Source organism: Chlorocebus sabaeus, chromosome 28 (assembly GCF_047675955.1).
Source record: "Chlorocebus sabaeus isolate Y175 chromosome 28, mChlSab1.0.hap1, whole genome shotgun sequence".
In the NCBI taxonomy this organism is placed as follows: domain Eukaryota; kingdom Metazoa; phylum Chordata; class Mammalia; order Primates; family Cercopithecidae; genus Chlorocebus; species Chlorocebus sabaeus.
Genome location: NC_132931.1, coordinates 21580128 through 21593440, shown reverse-complemented (window position 1 = coordinate 21593440; position 13313 = coordinate 21580128). Strand labels below are relative to the sequence as shown.

Sequence of the window (13313 nt, the reverse complement as noted above, 5' to 3'; positions counted from 1 at the left end):
ATTGGGACCCTGTTCCAGTAACACTAGGAAACTTAATTCAACATTATGTAACCTTTTACACATCAATGCAAAATGAAAGTTGTTTCTACATAAAACTGGATAAATGATTTGGGAAATCAAGATTGAGGCAAGTTGAGGCTGCTTTAAAAATTGCTTTTGAATTAGGTATAGACTAGATGACTCTTACAAATGAAAAATAATTGCTGAACGTTTGGAGAAATTCTGGTCTTAGATTGTTTTGAAATGTGCCCAACTTCTTGGTCCACTTTAAAAAATATGAAATTGGGTGGCTAGGAAGGAGAGTGAAGACTGGGGTTTATACTAAAAAAGAAGAAGAACTTCAATCAGCAGACCAATGCTAAATACAGCTTGTCCCTATATGGAAATACCTAGATTCAGGAATGGAGCCAGAAGTGGCCAGATGGTGACGACCAGAGGGAGGGCTGGAGGCCCGGGACTGGGGCGTTGGCTAGGAAGGGGTGGGAATATTCATGAATGGAGCCAGAAGTGGCCAGATGGTGACGACCAGAGGGAGGGTTGGAGGCCTGGGACTGAGGCGTTGGCTAGGAAGCGGTGGGAGGGCCTCTCTGGAGTCGTGGAAGCCTCGTGCATCTTGGCCAGGACGGTGGCTGCACGGCTTACATTGGTCACAACTCGTCAACATGTATTGGACTAAAAGGCAAGACCTGAGGCAAAATTAATGTACAGAGGGAGTTTGGCCGAAGCTTGAGGACTGCCATCCGGAAACACAGATTTGAGTGGCCCTGAATACACCTCCCATGAGCAGCTGTTACAGGTGGGTTTTTCAAGGGAAAGAAGAGCCTGTTCCAAGTTGTTGACCAAGAGTTTATGTTAAAATAACATAATCTGTCGACTGGCTCTGCATGGTTAAGCCATAGGGTGTGAGCTGCGGTGTCTGCAGGAGGTTAACGGCGGGGAGTGGGAAGTCACTGCCGCCCCATCTGAGCGCCTCTCTGGGCCCGATGGTTTAAAACGACTCGCATTCCTCAGCACAGTTGATTTCCTCTTCTCTACTGCATGAAAATTACACCTCAATAAGCTTACTTCAGAAATTAATGAGTAGATGCGTATAAGTTTTCAAGTTAAAAATATATGTAAAATACGTTTGCTCCCTTTTTAACCTATTTTCACCAGTTTTAAAAGTTAACTCACAAACCATGATGTCTTTGGAAAAGTGTTCTTCCATTTGTTACTTTCATAATGAAAGAAGAAATGTATGTTAAATGACATTTACATTTAATTTTGTCATTATCATCCGGGAAGCCCCAGCTCTGTATGAAAGGAAAACAACGTCCACTTTACAGTAAAAACTTGCTGATGGAAAAAGCAAACTCCGTAAAATGTTTTGAAGAGGTTATTTCTGAGCCAATAGCAGCCACACAGCCTGGGAGACAGGGTCCAAGGGATCCATTTTTTGAGACAGAGTCTCACCCTGTCCCCAGGCTGGAGTGTGGTAGCCGGATCTCAGCTCACTGCAACCTCTGCCTCCCAGGTTCACGCCATTCTCCTGCCTCAGCCTCCTGAGTAGCTGGGACTACAGGCGCCCGCCACCGCGCCCGGCTAATTTTTTGTATTTTTAGTAGAGACAGGGTTTCACCGTGTTAGCCAGGATGGTCTCGATCTCCTGACCTCGTGATCCACCCACCTCAGCCTCCCGAAGTGCTGGGATGAGGGGAGTGAGCCGCCGCGCCCGGCCGCAGTTTGGTTTTAACATTTCAGGGAGGCAAGAGTTACAGGCAAAGACCTACAGCAAGGCTCAGAAGGTCAACGTTGGTTTGACCTGAAAGGGCTGGACATCTCAAAGAGGGGGCTTACAGGATTCAGAGATTCTTTAATTTGCATTTGGTTGGAGGAAGGTTCTGCCTAACACTTGGATTCTGGGTAGCAAGACTGATGACCTGCAGCTGTGACTTAACCCTTGCCTGCATGAATCCTGTTTCTAATTTGGTGTCTTATTGCCACAAAGGGTCCGTCTGTCAGCCTCAAGATCTCTGTGAACTTTAACGCTGGTCCGTGGCTGCATCTAAACTACAAAAAGGAAGGGGTGTGATGAAGCCTGGCGGACCTCCCTTCCCATCAAGGCTGGGAACTCAGCTTTTCAGGCTTCTCTGGGACCCCTTTCGGTCGTTTAGGGGCTTAGGATTTTGTTTAGCTTACCAACTTTCCCTATTAGAAATTTAGCTGAAGTTAAGGTCACACAAATCTTCTGGAGCTTTCCCTAACTTACAGAAAATGCCCTGCCCTTTAGAATCTAACAGGACAGAGAAAGCAGAGGCGAGGAGCCCACCCTTTCCAACTCCTGCTCTTACTGGGGCCCCAGGACCCCAGAGGAGGGGCCTGCCTGGGCCTGGAGAGGGCACCCAGCCTGTGCTCCCTGGAAGGGTGGGTAACTCCAGGCAGGCCCCTCCTGTTGGCATGGCAGTGATTCAATTTCAGCCCCACACCTGCAGCCTCTGGCTTTGTTCCCCCTTATCTTCCTCCCACCTTCTGTTCCCAGGGCCTCCCAGTGGGGCTCCCAGGCCTCCCAAGGGGGAGGGGAGGCCCGATCTGCATTTCCTTTTCTGTGATAAAGCCTGCTAATGGTGATTGCAGCCTTCTCTCACTGAGGACTGCCAGGGAGGAACTGGGGCGGGCTCCAGGCAGCCAGAGGCACGACTGTGTTTCCGTGGGTTTCCCTGGGAGCCCTCCAAGTTCCAGTGTGAGTGCTGTTGAGAGTCTGGGCGTCCAGTGCACACACGGCCATTGCCTCCGCTCCAGCCCCAGCCGTGGTGCACAGGGCAAGGCTGTCTGGGTGGAGGCGATTTGTGAGTGAGACAGCGGGATGAGGGGCAGTTGGCTGCTGCTCTGGAGGCCCAGGCGGCCTTGGTGCCTAGGAGCCTCAGCCAGGACGCTGGCCGGTCGGGCCCTCATGGCCCTGGCTGATCTTGACTTACCGCAGCTGCAGTGAAGTCTCCCACGGGTCTTCCATCCTGCAGGGATTCGGTCATGACGGGGGGTCAGGGGAATCTGACGGACAGCCCTGCTGCGTGAGTTGAGGCTGGAGCGCTCCTGAGGAGACTGAGAGCCCAGCCCTGTCCATAAGGAGGGGGAGTCTGACCACTCGCTGTGGCTGTGCCCCCTACTCAGCTGCAGCCTGGAGGCAGTGCCCAGCCCCAGGGAAGGCAGAAAGCCCTTCACAAACCCTGGCGCTACGGCCGCCTGGTGGGCTGATGGGCAGCCCTGTCGCCATCCCTCCGCACCTCTCGGGCAAGGCCTGCGCGGTCTCCTCTGCAGGTGCCCCCACACCCTGCCATGCATGCCTGGCCATCTCCTAGAGAAAGGCCAAGGCCCCCACCCGCCCCGTGCAGCTCATCGAGGCTCCTCCTGTGCTCCTTCTCTTTAGTGCTGAGCATGGGAGGCAGGCGGGGGTGCAAAGGTCTGAGCCTTTCGGAAGCACCCATCATTGTCTGGTTTTCAAGTCAACTCTGATTTTCATGTCCCTGGTGATTACTTCATTTTAAAAGGTAACCTCCTGTTTTGGAGGGTGAACTAAAAATAGAACCCTGAATCCACCCCCCCACACCGACTGAACGGCCCCTTCTTGGTCAAGGAGGCCCAGAGAAACCTGAAAAGCTGAGTTCCAGGCCCTGACAGGAAGGGGGCTCAGACACGGCTCGTCACACTCCCTCCCTTTCGGAGTTCAGACACAACTGACCAGCAGGAATGTTAAAACAGAGATCTTAAGACGGACAAAGCAGACTCTTGGTGGCGATAAGGTACCAAATTATAACAGGACCTGAGGCTGCACCTGTAGGGTACGGATCCTGCTAGACAACACCCTTATCTTTTTTTTTTTTTTGAGACGGAGCCTCGCTCTGTCGCCCAGGCTGGCGTGCAGTGGCCGGATCTCAGCTCACTGCAAGCTCCGCCTCCCGGGTTCCCGCCATTCTCCTGCCTCAGCCTCCCGAGTAGCTGGGACTACAGGCACCCGCCACCACGCCCGGCTAATTTTTGTATTTTTTAGTAGAGACGGGGTTTCACCAACAACATCCTTATCTTAACCTAAACGTGCCAAGTTTTAGACAGAGCCTTGCTCCTCTCATCAACAGGAACTCAGAGTCTCTGGATCCACCTACATCCTGTAAGCCTCCTTCAAGATGTCCCGCCTCCACAGGCCGAGCCAGCCTGGACCTGCCATGCATGGCTGTATGTCTTTGCCTGTGACTCCTGCCTCCCTGAGACGTCGAACCAAACCGCAATCCCATCTCCTCGGGCGCACGTTCTCAGGATTCGCTGGGACTGTGTCTGTCTGGCTGTGTCACTCATTGGCTCAGAAGAAACCTCTTCAAAATATTTTAGAGTTTGGTTTTTCCATCACCAGAGAAAGACTTGGAATATGCAGGGAAGGCTCAATGTATTTCAGGTCGTGGGCAGAATGCTTGTCACAGACGCACCCACCGCAAGTCTGCGCGGCGGCGTGGAAGGGGCTGGTGCCTGACTGGCTGTGACCCGACCCCGAAGGGCCACTCAGGCAGCACAGGTTGGTTATTGTGGCATCACGCCACCGCCCCCAAAGCAAAAGGGATGTCTGCAGGACGGTGGTGCTTTTTGTCTCAGTATTCATCAGCCTGGATATAGAAATGTGTTCCTGTCGGGGGGGGCCCTCCCCGTTGGAAGTGGGTGTCTGGGGCTGTGATCCTGTCGGGGGGGCCCTCCCCGTTGGAAGTGGTGTCTGGGGTTGTGTTGCTGTCGGGGAGGAGCCCTCCCCGTTGGAAGTGGGTGTCTGGGGCTGTGTTCCTGTCGGGGGGAGCCCTCCCCGTTGGAAGTGGTGTCTGGGGCTGTGTTCCTGTCGGGGGGAAGCCCTCCCCGTTGGAAGTGGGTGTCTGGGGCTGTGTTCCTGTCGGGGGGGCCCTCCCCGTTGGAAGTGGTGTCTGGGGTTGTGTTGCTGTCGGGGGGGAGCCCTCCCCGTTGGAAGTGGGTGTCTGGGGTTTGCTGTGGGAAGCAGAGCTTGCGTCCATGCTCACAGCAGCACCGGCCATGATCAGTCACTGAGGCCTGTGCTGGGGGTGGAACATGACAGTGGGACCACATGCTCCTCAATCTGGAGTAGAGGTTTGTCTGTGATGAGCAGACACCGGCCTGCCAAGAGCCAAGGGTGCTGTGTTTGCATGTGCAGCAGCGCTCCGGTACGGCGCTGGGGCAGATGCCAGCCAGGCGGGGTAGGCGGGCTCTGCGGCTTCCTGCATGGGTCAGAGTCCACGCACGGGGCCTGGTCCCTGGGCAGGCCTCATAGACATCTGTGAACCAGGAATGGTCATTCCAGGGTCTGGCGCAAAGCAAAGGCATCGTAGATTTTGGCAACTGCATTTGTTCCAGATAACACTTTTTCTTAGGACCTAAGGCCTCAGAATTTAAAATGAATGTTGTAAAGTTCGAAGCCAAAACAAAATGCAGACAGGCTGTGCCAGCAATTCCTGACTCTGTAGTCTGGGCCTAATTCAAATACTCATTTCCACGGCCGAAACCCTCCCACTGGAGCTACCTACGGTCCAGTGCTCGGCACCGTTCACACCCGCGTTCGGTGGTCCAGTGCTCGGCACCGTTCACACCCGCGTTCGGTGGTCCAGTGCTCGGCACCGTTCACACCTGCATTCCAGGACAGAAGCCACTCTGGGGACTAGGAAGAAAACACTTAAAGGAATTGAGCTTAAAATAAACAGAAATTGGGTGTATTTCACACCCACTAGCAACATGCCTTTGGAAAGCGAGAGGCTGGCAACAGCACGTTGGGAAGAACGCGGAGGGGCTGGAACTCTCGTTCCCCGCGGCTGGGAGTACAAAACGGAATAGCCACTCTCCCAACAGCGCCCAGCGACCACGCTCCTGGGTGTTTCTCCAAGAGAAATAAAAATCGTGTCTGCAAAAGAATGTTTATCAGCCTTATTTACAATATCTCCAAACCCCAATAGCATCAAACGTCCGACGGCAGGAGGATGGACGAGAACTCGTGGCCCTTCATAGGACAGGCTAATTCTCAGCGTGTGGGAGCACTCGTGTGTGGAAGGCAGGCCAGGCGTGTGACACGTGTGAGCATAGTGTGGGCAGGATGCACGTGTGGGCAGTGACTGCTTCAGGGACAAACCCTAGGGACTGGGTCGGTCCTTGGAGCAACAGGTCTGGATGAGCCTCAGTGGAATCCTCTGTGGCCTGTAGAGGGGTCTCTGCCCTCACCACACCCAAGGAGACCAGGAGACCAGGAGACCACACGGGTGCAGGTTTTCCTGAGTTCTCTAGAGCAGGACTTCAGATTGGAACGAAACTCTCAGCCTGGCAGCCTCACAGTACTGAGGAGGCCACAGGCCCAGGAAGGGCCTCACCGTGGGGCCCCACGCGGCAGGCTCCTGGTGACCTGCGTCCCAGTACCTGGTCTGGTCTATTTTCCCAGACTCTGGAAGGTCCCCGTTGTCTGCAGGGGGGCCCAGTCCTGCCAGGGGAAACCCCCCAAATCCGAAGGCAAGGGAACAGCCAGGAGAGGGAACCTGCTGTCCACGCTGCAGAAAGGCCCACAGTTATCCCGTCTTCACAAGATGCCTGACCGCGACTGAGTCACCCGAAATCTTTCCAAAGCACCCTCAGCACACGAGGGCACTTCTCCCTGTATTTCGGTATCAACCCACTTCCCCTACCCTGCCTCAGTCAGATTGCTTCTTTGTGAGCTTTGCTTAGAGAATCTTCTCCTGAAGTCTGTCGAGGAACCTGGAGTACCTTCAGACACTGTGTTCACACTACGTGGAGACACATGCAGCCCCTCGGCCGCCCAGGCAGGCCCAGCAAGTTGGAGGCCTGAGGGGAGACCCAGCGACCCCGAGACACTCTTGCTGGCCAGAGTCGCCTGAGTGCTGTGATCGGGCCACACACAGAGACTGGTGCTGCAGCCTCTGGAGGGGAGGCTTCAATCTTTACCCAAAGCAGCCACGCAGTGGGACTCACCTGGGCTGGCCGGACCCGGCACAAAACTAGTGTCAAAGAAACGCAGAAAATCAAAAGAAAGCTAGAATGAACTAAAACCAAAATGGGGAACAAGTTGAAATATTAACTACTCGGTATGTAAAATTGGTTGTCACACTTTTTAATGTTTCACACATGGCACTGCCTATTACCCAGGCCCCTACTCGGCCCCTCCCTGGCTAACACCTGAAATGACAGCATGGACTTGCTTATTGATTTATTGGGCTACCCCTCGTACACACCAGCTACAAGAGGGCAGGGTCAGAGCCTGTCTCGTCACAGGGCCCCTGACGGAGCTGAACAAGTCATACCCTGCCCAGCGCAGCACTTTGCTCACCAGCCACCTGGAGGGGCACACGTTTCCCACCCCATTCACCCAGGGGAGGCCTTTCTCCGTTGTGTGCAGAGGTTCTGTGTGAGCTGGAGGCAGTCACAGGCCGGTCACACGGATGGTGGCTCACGGTGGGTGCTCATCCCTTCACGTTCAGGAGAGACGGACAGCCCGTAAGCCATTCTCGCAGGTGCTCTGGCACACATGCCATGGCCGGACCTGGCCTCAGATGGCTCATCATGCTTCAGGGGATACAAATTAGATACACAAATAACTCTAATTCAAAATAAAGCCCGAGCGCAGGAATTTTGGAATATCGTCATATTTGTTTCTACAGCTATTTTAGAAAAGCTCATATTGTGGGATTTGGAGGAAGAGTCATCATTATATTCTTAATAGACCAATTTGGGGGGCAAACTGGAGTCCTTTTGTAACACTGGATAAGGGAATTTGAATTTTAAGAATAAGCAACAGTTCTGATTTTCGTTCCATTTAGGTACAGGAAAAGCATGGAGGTAGAAAGTCCTCTCTCCCAAACCCTGCATGATTCACACGGCAGAGTCCTGCAACTCTCGTACAAAGGAGATTTCATGATGATTCAGTAACGGATCAGAGAATCAACTTCACTGAGGCACAGTGATGAAAAGGTCAAGGTGGTCTGGTCTGAGTGAAGTCACAGCGAGAACCCTTGCCCAGGGCCATTCCCACCTTTGGGGACAGCTCCTTCCCTGGATGGCTCCCAGGTACTGCACTTTCCTGCCTTGTTTCTTGCTGAAGCCATTATTTCTTAATTCCCCAGGTGATATGCAGAGCAGACATCCCAGAGAAGCTAGAAAAATTGACGAGCAGGGAACAGATCAAATCCTCTCCATCAGAGGAAGGCAATTCACGAGGAAAGAAGGCAAGACCATGGGGTAATTTTTTTGAGACTTGACAATGTTTGCCAAGTAAATAAATCTGCCATTTAACACTATGATAAAAGCTGTCATCCACAAGATATCAGTGACTGCTTGAGGTTTGAGGACAATGAAGACACAGTAAGATAAACATCCTTATACCCAGAAAAGAAACGGAACCAGAAGACAGCCCTTCTTACTGTCCAGAAAAGAAACGGAACCAGAAGACAGCCCTTCTTACTGTCCAGAAAAGAAACGGAACCAGAAGACAGCCCTTCTTACTTTCTCCATCTTCATGGTGAAGAAGAGTAAAAAAAAGTTGCTTTTAAAGTATATTCATTAAAATCGAATTCTATTATAATACACACAAAATATTTACATGAAACCGGCCACAAAAGAACGACGAGGAACGCTACTGATCTGTCCATTCTGGGCCATAAGAACACATGTTCTTATCTTACTCTTGTTAAAAGAAAACTTCAGCTGAATTAAATGTAAAGGCATTTAATTGAGCAATGAATGATTTGCAAATCGGGCAGCCCCCAGAATTAGAGCAGATTCAGCGAGACTCCAGTACAGCCACGTGGTGGAAGATTTATAGACAAAGAAAGGGAAGGGAGGTACAGAAGCACCTGGATCAGTTACAGGTTGGCATTTGCCTTCTTTAAACAGTTTGAACATTCAGCAGTGTGTTCAAACCGTATTTAGTTCGATTTAACAATTCCCCCTTTTTGGTCATTTTCTCAGTTTTGAGAGATTGACCACAACGTGAGTTACTGATGTCACTATCACCATTGGTCCTGAAACCCACTAGGAAGCAGTAGAACAGCGAGTTTTGCAAAGGTAGGAACAAGGACTGAGTTGAGGATACCACCTTATGCTGGAAAGTCCTGTTTGCAAGAGAAAAACAAAACCTGGTCTGTTCTAGGACCCACGTGTTTCTTTAAAGTCTTAATTAAATTACGTCACATTTAGCACGAATGACGCCATTTTGGTTTGGTTTGGTCTGCTGGGACCTAGGGCTCAGTCCGAAACAATGGCCTCCCACCATTTTGTTTAAAAAATTCCCCCCTTTTGGTCAGGTTCTCACTTAGGCAAGAGAGTGACCAAAGCTTAGGGCGTTAGTGCCATCAGTGCCATCTCCGTTACTATCATTTTGGGTTTCCGGTCTCAGCATGTCACTCACAGGTTACAGTGTGCTCATGGTCACACATTTCTTTCAGCTCTTGTCATGCAGTGGAAGAGACACCATTTGACATCCTAAAGATGGCTTCACGCAAACATTTAAAACCTTTCAGAGAATCCAGTGCACCAGGGAGACCATTATTATGACTACTGAGAGGGCAACACCAAGGATTTGGAGGATGCTCCTTACCCAGGGTCCCCATAAACCAAACCACCTCAACTCAAAGAGACCAAAGAATGAGCTAGATAAAGCTCATTCTTTGACTTAACGCAGTGATCTTTTCGTTAATTCCCTACAACAGAATCTCTGTAATACCTGAAGTTTTCTCCATAGGCCCTAAGTGCCAGCAGCTGCACAGATACTTTCCTGTTTAGCCAATTCTATTATTTAGCGTAACTTTCACAAGAGAATTTAACATCTGTTGTGCAGCCGTTGCAGTAGAATCTGCTACAGAGTCTATCTTGAGGGATACGTTTCTAGTCATTGCCTTTTGTGTTCCAAACCATGGAAAAAGGACCTAACAAGTGATGCCCTTCTAGAAGAAGGAGGCCTCCTGGCAATGCTCTCTTTAACCCATGGCGTGGGTTAAGAGGAGTGGACCAATGTTCTGTTTCTGAATGATTGTGAGGCACCATATGTACCATTTAAGTTTCTCACCTATGACACATCGGGCCTTCATCTTTTATCTATCAAGTTATAAGATTATCCGTGTACAAAGCTGGCTGCAAAATCCTTCACAAATAAAAGCATAACCCATAAGTGCACACAACAGACCCCCTTCTCACTTCTATTGTTCTCATGATAGTAAGAGGTCTTGATCCATGATATTCGGAAAGAGCTGCTCACATCAAGGATGCCATCTTCTTCTGGGGAGAAACTTCCCTGGTTAACTTTACTTTAATGGTTTCAATGGATGTACAGTTCCAAGAGGTGGAGTGACCCTGCTCAGTTGTGAGATTATGACCCCAAGTTTCAAGATCCTGAGGTTTTGTTGCAGTGTGGATGCCAAGGGCAGTTTTTTTCTGATGTTCTCAGAAGATCCCATCTTTGGGTTCTAGACTGTGAAGGGGTTGATTGTCCTCAGTGAACCATAAAAAGCTCTTTATGCCGAGCGCGGTGGCTCAGGCCTGTAATCCCAGCACTTTGGGAGGCCGAGGCGGGTGGATCACGAGGTCAGGAGATGGAAACCACCCTGGCTAACACGGTGAAACCCCGTCTCTACTAAAATTACAAAATTAGCTGGGTGTGGTGGCAGGCACCTGTAGTCCCAGCTACTCAGGAGGCTGAGGCAGGAGAATGGTGTGAAACTGGGAGGGAGAGCTTGCAGTGAGCTGAGATCGTGCCACTGCACTCCTGCCTAGGCAAGAGAGTGAGACTCTGTCTCAAAAAAAAAAAAAAAAAAAAAAAAAAAAAAAGGCTCTTTACCTGGTGAAATACACTGAAGCATGGGAAAGCTTTCATACAACCAGAACACATACATTTAAAATGACAACTGAACGAAATCCCTTTATAAATGTTTAAATGGCTCACCAGGTAGCCAAATGTACGTGAAGCTTTGTCTTCCCAGGAATATGGGTTTGACAAACTAAACATTGGTTATAAACTATTTTAACCATTTATAAGTCACCACACCAATACATTTAATTTGGATCATTTTATCTTTTCCGGGATGAGTCATGGAATGCATAACTTTTAATAACAAAAGCTTTAAGGACTCAGGAAGTTGGGACAAGGCAGCCATTCTGCTTCTCCATGAGTCCATGACTAACATCAGACTTATGTGCTCTTGGGGGCCAGCTGTTTCTCCAAATTGGGTGCACACCGTGGATAACTGATGGGTTACCACAGGTAATTTGACTTAGACCATGGAGTTCACTCAAATTGTGTATCTAAACAACTTCAGTATTGGCTGATTTAGCATGCAAACCTGGTGAAGTATTTCCTCGGTATTCAATTAACTTTTATTCTATTTAGGTTAGCAGTTTTATAAGCCAGTCAGTCTTTTCATTAAAATTTCAGCAATTCTCACCCAGTCCAAATGATGGGATTCTGAAGTTATTAGAAACCTGTATTCAACAGTGCTTTTCAGTGTCCTTCCCATCCTTTCATGAACCTCCTAAAAGACACCATGTTCTACGATTTCGTGTGCTTGTGAAGTTTTCAGAAACTATATCAGCATGAAGCAATTAACTGCGGAAATGACTGTAAATACTCATAAAGACACAATGGACAAGGAAATTTGGTTATTTCTGTGGTTCACAATAACAATAACCATAATTATGATTGGCAGCATACACTCAGATAAACTAGAATTTTAGAAATCCCATACAACTTTGGAACATAAATTAGTATCATTCACTAAAATATAACCTGAAGGTTAAACTCTTTTTTTTTTTTTTGACATTCTTCTGTTTCAAAAAGTGCAAACTGTTTCTCAAAAAGTAAAAAAACACTGGAGTAATTAAAGGACACTTTCTGTGCAGGGGATGGAAATCTCAACAAAAAACGGGTGCAGAAGGGCGTGGCCAGGCGGGAGGACATGGCCAGGCCCCCAAGAGACGCGACGGCACCTGCCAGAGAGACCCGCAGGCCCAGCCGTTGAGACGTGGGGGAAGAGCGCAGGGCGGCCCATGAGACGCGGAGCAGGAGCGCAGGGCGGCCCACGACACGCCGGGGAGGAGCGCAGGGCGGCCCACGAGACGCGGGGGAGGAGCGCAGGGCGGCCCTAGACACTCGGCGGCCATTGCCCCGCCTGCGTCTGCACCTGCGCCAGCGCCTCCTCCACACCGCGCTTGCGCCGAGTCCGGCCGCCTCCACATTGCGCCGGCGCCGGGGCTTCCTTCACACGGCGCCTGCGCCGATGACAACCCGCCTCTGCAGCACGCCTGCGCAACGCCCCAGTCACCTCGTCTGCTCCGTGCACATGCGAGTCTCTCTCTGGTCAACCATGTGTTCCTGCCGGCTCCCAGACGCCGCCTCGGGGTCCTCCCCCAACGGCTTCCTCACGCCCCACGCTGTTCCCGGCCCTTCACTCCGCGCATGCGCAGGAGTCGCTCGCTCCTCTCTGCGCCTGCGCAGAGGCCCCCTCCTCCCCCGCCCGTCCGCTCCCTTGGCGCCGTCTTGGGCCTGGCGCCGAGCCCTTCTGTTTACGCATGCGCAGGACCCTACGCATGCGCAGGAGCCGCCCTGCGCGGGTGCGGGGCTGAGCGCCGGTGGCCTCAGGTTTAAAGGCGCGCGCGCCAGCCACGCAGGCGCAAGGGCTCCTAGTCGTTTTATGTTTAGCGTAAGGTTTTCCTCTTTAGCAAGTAAAAAAAAAAGCAAGTTGTGAAATAAATAGTAACCGTTCTTCTATGTACTCGGGAAGGTTCGTCCTTTAGGTTTTCTCCCGGCGCGTGGGCGCCGCGGGTCATCTCGGGGCTCCCTGCCTGGCCTCGGCGGGGACGCGGGACCTGGGGCCCCGGACCGGGCCTGACCGCCCTGGCCGGTCCCCACTGGCGGTCCTGACAGTCCTGAGGACAGCGAGCAGGCTGGACTCGGGCTGTGCAGGGGGAGGGAGCAGGGCGGGGGCGCCCGGAGAGCGGCCTGGAGAGCGCGGGCACCTGCCCCCTGCAGATGGGGACGCAGGCCCTGGGGGCCGTGGAGGGCAGAAGGGGGCAGGGACGCTGGGGCAGAGGAAGCTGAGTCAGTGTGAACCTGGCCCCCTTTGCTTCTCCCTGGGCCCTCGGGCTCCACAGGGCAGCCACGTGCACACTCGGTGACCCGCAGGCCTGCTGGTGACCCGCAGGCCAGACACAGGCAGGCCGGGGACTAGGAGAGGCCCCGTGTGGGTGCATGGAGAGGCCATGTGTTGGCCTGAGGGTGCTAAGTGAAGCCCCAAGGTCGCGGAGACAGC

The 13313-nt window shown here is 51.7% G+C and overlaps 1 long non-coding RNA gene across 1 annotated transcript; it reads left to right on the top strand.

The window, feature by feature from the left end:
- Positions 1–410: 410 nt before the first annotated feature.
- On the top strand, positions 411–7913 carry LOC140710632 (uncharacterized). Its single transcript, XR_012091739.1, has 3 exons — positions 411–796; positions 4110–4540; positions 7836–7913. It is a non-coding gene; the product is annotated as an uncharacterized lncRNA (long non-coding RNA).
- The last annotated feature ends 5400 nt before the right edge of the window (positions 7914–13313 follow it).